Source organism: Papaver somniferum, chromosome 4 (assembly GCF_003573695.1).
Source record: "Papaver somniferum cultivar HN1 chromosome 4, ASM357369v1, whole genome shotgun sequence".
Taxonomy (NCBI): Eukaryota; Viridiplantae; Streptophyta; class Magnoliopsida; order Ranunculales; family Papaveraceae; genus Papaver; species Papaver somniferum.
In genome coordinates this window covers 1,613,775-1,622,103 of record NC_039361.1, presented here as the reverse complement: position 1 = coordinate 1,622,103, position 8,329 = coordinate 1,613,775, and the positions used below count along the sequence as shown (strand labels likewise).

At 36.3% G+C, this 8,329-nt stretch overlaps 1 pseudogene; it reads left to right on the top strand.

Moving 5' to 3' along the window:
- The first annotated feature begins 3,817 nt into the window (after positions 1-3,817).
- On the top strand, positions 3,818-7,793 carry LOC113273407 (annotated as a pseudogene).
- The last annotated feature ends 536 nt before the right edge of the window (positions 7,794-8,329 follow it).

The window sequence follows — 8,329 nt, the reverse complement described above, 5'->3', positions numbered from 1 at the left end:
ATCATAATCTTTAACAACTTGCACTATCTCTGTTGCATCGACCAAACCTTCTTTTTTTAGGCGTTCGGCTTGAATATTGCCAATATCCCCTATAACTGTGTGTAGTCTTATAGGAACAGCGAAAGTACAATGGTTTTGCCGCCAACACCTTTCACCAAGATACATGTTGTGCTGTACAGTTAGAAAGGGAATAAGAATTTAGTAAGTATGTTATATAGAAAAAATATGTTATATAGTAAGTATGTTATATAGAAAAAAAGTATGTTATATAATAAAATTTACAAATTAACTCACAATTGCCCATGTAAGAAAATATATCTCGAGTCTGATAGCCGCGTAGCCGTGCATCCCATATCAGATGCAAGAACTTCTCTGTATGATTCCCATGGGCGCCATGTCACTTGTTCAGCAGTAAGCTTACTTAGTAAATCCCTACAACGGAAAATATCATTTGTATTCTTCGGTACATTCTATTTAGAAGATACGGGCCATTTTTGTTCTGTACTCGCCTCTGGGATTTCTGGTCGACATATGCCCAGGTATTCATACCCCCAAAACTACTCCATCAAAATAATTAGCCAATTTAATAACTTAGCAACAAAATAAACAATGAGAAGAAAAATAACTAGATTGAAAGAATACCTCTAATACTTGGAATGGACCACATAGTGCCTTCTGTCTCCTCCCAGATAAACGGAGTGCCACATACAATTTCGAAAACGCAGCACCACCCCAGTCATACGTGGATACTACATCAAGATTTTCAAAAGCAGCTAACCATCCAGCATCAATATAAATCTTTGCATTAGAAAAGAAAAAATGTCCCAAAACATACATGAAAAAGGAAATTGCTACTCTATGAGCAAGGGTGCTATCATTTTCAGCCGCAACCAACTTGTCTTCGAAGAAATATGACCTTAAATATTTAATTGTAATTGAATTTGAAACCCACGACGGTACTTTTGGACAGAGCGTGACATCTTGGATATCCGGAAAGATATGCTCACGAACATGTTCAAATTGGTACTTCCCCGAATCATAAGGAACATCAGGCCCATCACCGATACTCAGTCCATTCAACATGAGCCAATCTAGGGGGGTGAATCCCATCTCACCAAATCGGAAGTGAAAAGTGTTTGTTGTATCCCAAAACCGCTCAGCAATATAATCAACCATTGAATGGTTGGTTTCGCTACATTGTATGTCCAGTAAATTTTGCCATCCCGCTTTTTCAATAATATATTTAGCTCTAGGACAGTGTTGTGAAATAGTTTGATAGTGATGAATTACCGATGCCAAAGATCCACGATGTTGATACTTCAATTTGTTCTCCCCTGTAAATGTGATGCCCGTAGTAGCATGCGGTTTATCATCTTGCAGTATAGGAAACCTCCCTAACCGGGGAATATCGACCTCCTTAATTGTACCAGTAGGGATTAAGTTATAATCCTCTTCGGCTACAGATTTTTGTTTCTTGTTCGTCTTCATGCGACCATTGAAACGCGTTGTGAATTTGTTCAACATCTGTGCACACACAATATAGATGCAGTTACATTATTAAAAGACCAACCCTCATTAACGAATATTTTTATTAGTCCATCACCATTTATATTCCAAATACTATAAATCCTTAACACAAACCATATCAATTACAAATTCTATAATTCCAGTAACACAAATTAAATCGTCACCGATGCATTTCGAAAATCATTACAATATTCCACAACCCAATTTAATCACTTCAAGATTCCATAAAAATCACTAAAAAATCAATTCCATACTCACGCGATTAGCTCTTCTACATATGTAACTCCCAAAATTTACATAACTACAATTTACATAACTAAAATTAATCACCTCAAAATTCAATAAAAAACAATACAAATTCAATTATTGGTAACCATATTCACATACAACATGCAGAAAAGCAATAATTAATCCAATAATTTACATAACTACAATAATTTAAAATTAATCCAATAATTTACATAACTACAATTATTGATAACCATATTCACTAAAATTAATTACCAACAGACAACATGAAGAAAAACAATAAAAGGAAGCTCTCAATTGAAATAGGTTGATTGAAACAGATGAAGGGTGAGAACTATTTCCCACATAATCTACATAACCACAGATTTTTACAATACCCAAAAATTATAAATCTATTCCAGCCACAAAATAGATCTTCTATAACTATTTTAAAAAAAAATTTAACCAAATTTACATAAGCATCAAATATGGTTTTTTTCACATACATATTAATCTCTAAAAAAACATAAAACACACATACCCAATTAAATTTAACCAATTTCATATTCATATTTGTTCGTTAAAACCCAATTTTAGATAAACTAATTTTAACAAATAAAACCCTAAATAAATTATACAACAATATGGATAAAACAAAAGAGATTAAGAAAAAAAAAACATACCTCTTTTGTAACCCGGGTTCATCAAGTATCTCGTTTTTTTCTTTTCTTTTACTGCTCGTTACTGTGATGTGTTGGTTTAGAAGCTGTGTTTGTGTGCGGTAGAAACAAAGAGGAGGTAGAAAAGAAAAGAAGAAGACGGAGAAGATTAGGGTAAAGGGAAAGTGAACACGTGGGCTATACGTGGTGGTTAGAGATTGTCTGGGCTTTAATGCCACACGTGCTCGATACGTGTGTTAATAGAAGTCCAACACTATACGTACGCCTTCCATGAGGCGTTGATTCCTTCATTCGCCTGAGTGAAACCAAGCGCTGATTATACGTACGCCTGAGAAGAGTGAGGCGTTGATTATACGTACGCCTGAATGAGGCGTTGATTATACGTTCTCCTGAAACAGGCGTTGATTATACGTACGCCTCAAAACAGGCGTTGATTATACGTTCGCCTGAAACAGGCGTTGATTATACGTACGCCTCAAAACAGGCGTTGATTATACGTTCGCCTGAAACAGGCGTTGATTATACGTACGCTTCATTCAGGCGTTGATTATACGTTCGCCACACCAGGCGTAGATTATACAAACGCCCCTTCTCCGAGCGTGAACTATATGTACGCCCCACAACAAGCGTATTCTTTACCAACGCCCCACAACCAGCGTTAACTATATCTCCGCCCGGCACAAACGAAGATTATACCAACGCTCCACATGCAAGCGTGGATTATACATCCGCCCGACTGCCTTAACGTGACATTACAGACTAAACTCAAATTTGATCGTTTGTTTTGGTCTTGATCTTTGGTTTTGATCGTACCACTGTGAACGCTCTTAATGCGGTTGAATATAATGTTCAATATTTTTAATTATAATAATAAGTCAACATAATAATTCGTCATGGGACAATAAGTTAAATAAAAAACTTAAAACATGACACTTTTTCGGTTATCCCTGCATGGATGCGTCGTCAACATAGTTTGCAATAATCATACCAAAGCTTCTTCTTGGCTTGTAGATTCTACAGCAGACCTGTCACCACTGTACACCGGATCATCAGAAGCTTGGTAAGTGAGAATTTTCGAAGGGATCCTCTCGTAAACAACACACTGCAAGTACCCATTAACACAACCTGCAAGAGAAAATTGTGAAGGAATATTACTCTAACACATAAGACCGGAGACAAAGAACCACAAAAGCATGTTGTAAGGACGAAGAGAAAGTATAACATTGCCTACAATAGTGCTTACTACTTAGGTCTGATACACCACAATTACCTATAGTATCTAACTGTGCATGCTTACTACTAGTTGCTAATAATGGCACTATGGACTGTCTAAATGGACTAATTATACATAGATGAGTTGTTGTTTGGCTATCAAACTAAATATGTATAATATGCAACTCTGGGAAACTTCTGGTCATGCTGCAAATTATAAAGAGAACATGTTTGTGTTTGAGATTGAGAAACAAGAGTTTGGTCTTAAGCCGATGAATTGCCCTGGTCACTGTTTGATGTTTGACCACAGAGTTCGTTCTTATAGAGAGTTACCTCTCCGGCTGGCGGATTTTGGAGTCTTGCATAGAAATGAACCTAGTGGGGCACTGACTGGATTGACACGTGTTAGGAGATTCCAGCAGGATGATGCTCATATCTTCTGTAGGGAATCCCAGATAAAGGATGAAGTCACGAGTGTCTTAGAATTTGTATGATACGCATATGACGTTTTTGGGTTTACCTTTGAGCTTGAACTATCAACGGTAAGAAATTTTGCTGGCTGTATTCATTTTCATGGGGTTAAATTAGGGTTCCAGCTTTTGCTTTGAAAATATTAAGACCTTAATTGGTCGTGTTGGTGCATAGGCGACTACTACAGTGTGAGAATATAGTAGTTTCACTTCATATCTCATCCTCCATGTGCTGTAATTCTGTGGTTAAGTTGCAAAATAATTTGGTACACCAGATATGGTGAGAAGTGTGATTTATAATTATTTAGTGAGACCTTGACCCATTGTAAGACTGCTAGAAATTATTATGCCGGACTTGCCTAGGTTACAACTGAATCTTTTTGTTTCTGTTCGGTATTGTTTTTCTTACGGTTATATGAAGTGAATAACTAGAATTCATTGTCTATCTGTTCTCTGTACAGAGACCAGAGAAATACCTAGGAGAAATATCAACCTGGGATAAAGCTGAAAGTGCTCTCGCTGAAGCACTGAATGAGTTTGGAAGGCCATGGAAGGTGAGTTATTATATTTTGGCTCCAACAATGTTTGAATCTTGGTATCTATTTCTAGAATATCCAAAGCTTATACTACTCTGATTGAGTGCGTGTCCTGGGATGTTTGTAATTGTCCCATTAACACATAATCGAACATTGAATATAATAGGTAACTCACGCCGCCAACATGATTCTCGACTTTCTGAAAGTTTCATTGGACTCTTGGAGATGTTTCCACACGCGTTGTAAACCGCCAAACCAAAATCCTAAGTGTTATCCCCATGTGATTTAAATCAATCATCGCGCAGAATATGTGATATAACACATAAAATGTTCAACATGAACCATTGACAACATAGAGATGTTGGCCATGTTTATTCCAACTTCAGCGTCCTAGATGTTAATGCCCATCGAGTACATCCATATAGACATGAGTTGCTAATAAATCACGACTTGTGCACATTACACATTTAAATTTATTGTCACCATCTATACATGTATAAATGATTCACGACTTGTGCACATTACACATTTAAATTTATACACGACTTGTGCTCTTTTTTGTTCTGTTCAGTGGTCTCTGTTGATTTTGTGTTGTTTTTAATGTCTGGTGATACGAGTTGATTCGCTTCCCCAATGGGGTCTCTTTCTGGTTCTTTAGATTGCCAATGTTTTGTCTGGGATTTACAGTGTTCATTTTTAGGTAGTCATTTAATTCCTAAGGTAGGATATTATCGCCCCCAACACACACACACTTTCATTACAACGGAAAATGGAAAGTCATTACAAGAGAAAATGTATGTTCACAATGGAAATGAATTTTGAATTAGTATGATTTGGGTCCATTGTTCTGGATATCGCAGCAGCAGAGTCAATAGAATCTTGATTGGAGGTTTCAATTTAAAGTAAATGAATGCTGATTATGTTTATAATAATGAAATTGCCGCAACATTTTATTATTATCTTGTTGCTACATAATAATCTTTATAATTATGTTTATCAATGATGATATTATGCATATGCCGCAATTTTGTATATGATTCTTTTTATTTTTACTTAAAATTTCATTTTTTTTTAGTAGCTGTTTATGCATTTATGTTTTGCAGATAAATGAGGGAGATGGTGCCTTTTATGGACCCAAAATAGATATTGGCGTTTTTGATGCTTTAAAGAGGAAGTTCCAGTGTGCAACATTGCAGGTCAGTATTTCTAACCATTTGGGTTTCCTCGTTTTCCCTTCATGTTTCTCTTTTCATTTTGCTTATCTTTCTCTACTGGAACTACCATTTGATGGTTAATTGCGTAATGCTTGCGTTGCAGCTGGACTTTCAACTCCCATCTAGATTCAACCTCTCTTATTCAGCGGAAGATGAAGCGTTGAGGGAAAAACCCGTAATGATACACAGGGCTATCCTTGGATCTGTGGAACGTATGTTCGCAATACTCTTAGAGCACTCTAAAGGGAAATGGCCTTTCTGGCTCAGTCCTAGGCAAGCTATTGTGTGCCCTATATCAGAAAAATCTAATGCATATGCCCTAAAAGTAAGTAGCATCATTTAGTAACGTCTTTTTTTCTCCATTACGTTCATACTTATAATTTTTATTCAACAATATAATAAGATATGCAACTACAAGAGATTTGTCTCCTATTGTTAGGGAAAACAATAATACTCATATTCCTAATAAAACTCTAATTAACCTAACTTGGAAATTAATAAACTTTAAAAAGATAAGTTTTAAAAATATGAAATTCTAATCGTAAAACACTTCCATAAATATAAAACTCTAAATAATTGCCATGAAGGATGTTCTACATCTCTTAGGGTTTGAAGGATTTGTGAAAGGCTGTACACTTGAGCAGTTGAAGGTTGCGGAGTTTGTTCTTGGTGGCCAGTGGGTATTGCCTTCTTTTGGAGTTTTATCTCTTGTGGTGGTGTCTTAGTTTCTTGTTTTGGTATGCGTTTATAATTTGAATTCAAGGGTATGCAAACATTTTAGTTTTGGGTTTCTCGTTCTGTATTCTGTATTCTGTAGTAATTAAGAATTTAAGAGTGTGCTAGAGTCTTTCCTGCTTATATTTTCTATTTGTTTGGCTTTTCCCTTTCATCTAAATGGCGAGGTACTTCTATTTATCTTGTAGCTGAAAGATCAAATACACAAAGCTGGATATTACGTCGATGTTGACATCACAGACAGAAAGATCGACAAGAAGGTGTGTTTCTTATTCCTCTCAGAAAATCCAATAGAGTAAATAGATTTTGTGCTTCTCAGGATTGCAGGTCCAGAAATTTTTCTGTTTTTTTAATCTGACACTTAAATGCTTCAATGCAGTTGTTAATAGTGTTGACCTTGAAATAGGATGTTGTATATTGTTTCTACAGGTTAAAAAAAAAAGAACCTCAGTTTTATCAGTCCATGCATTGTTCAGAATGTAAATGACACTGACCTTTTTTTTTTTGCTTAGCCATGGGTCTCCAGTGCACCAAAGCATTTGGTTAAACTGATATTTTGGGCATTTTCCTTTTGTGCTTCCACATTATCTGCGTTCAGGAACTCACTTCTTTAGATCTCTTTCTGTTTTCTCTTGTTTAAGATTATGTGAAACCATTAACTTGTTCTACATGACGTGTCCTTATTGCTACATTACATGAATTTTTTGTGGTTTTTCTTTGGTTCTCATTTTTGGGCAATTTGCAGATTCGGGAAGCACAGTTGGCACAATACAACTATATGCTGGTGGTTGGCGAGGCTGAAGCCAATAACAACACGGTTAGCTTACTTCACTTAGCACTTTAAGCATTCTCTCTTTACATCCATTATGTCCTGCCTATGGTAAATCATTTAATTTTTGTCAATGGTTTGTAGGTGAGCCGACGGGTTAGAGATAAGGCAGAACTTACAGTTATGAGCGTCGAAGCGCTACTTACATTCTTCAAGGAAGAAGTCGCAGCTTTTCGTTGAAATGACATCACACAAAATATATCCTCCAAGTAAATATTAGAACTTGATATTGATTAACAAAAATGAGAAGCAAGTGCTTCTAGCTAATTGCCAGTTATGGTTAATTGCTTTAGCTGTAATTTTTTATTTAAAATATACGCACATGTGTACGATGAATAAGAATTAAGTATACCTTTTTGGAGTCTTCATCTACTTTATGTTTTACAATTTCTGTAGATGGAGGAGCTCTCTAGCCTCTGAATGTTGCGATATGGTTGATCTTGGATTCACTAGAACTTTAGCTTTCGTAGTCTCGTGGTGCCAGTGTCTCTTCATGACTGACACTTCTGACCCACTCAGAGCAAGCAAATCCTGAAAACTAAAATTCTTCTCTCTTTTTAAGGATTTAAGCCATTGGCCCCTCGCTATTACTGGTGAACTCTTGGTCAAATCTACATGAAACATCATGCTCCAGACTCCAGTGCATTACAAGTTTACAACCTCCTTCAATATCAATCTCGGCCAAACTCAAGAATTGAGGATTGAGGTAAGATATGGCATCTCAAGTCAATGTGCCGACTTTCCCTTTGGAACTGATGCACAATAACGACTGTTCTAGTAAAACTAAAATAAAATGCCTGCAAAGCAAGTACGCAAACCCTCATTGACATTCTCATTAAGGGTCCATCTTGTACATCTATTTGGTTTGCAAGTTGCAACCCATCCACACACCATTTTC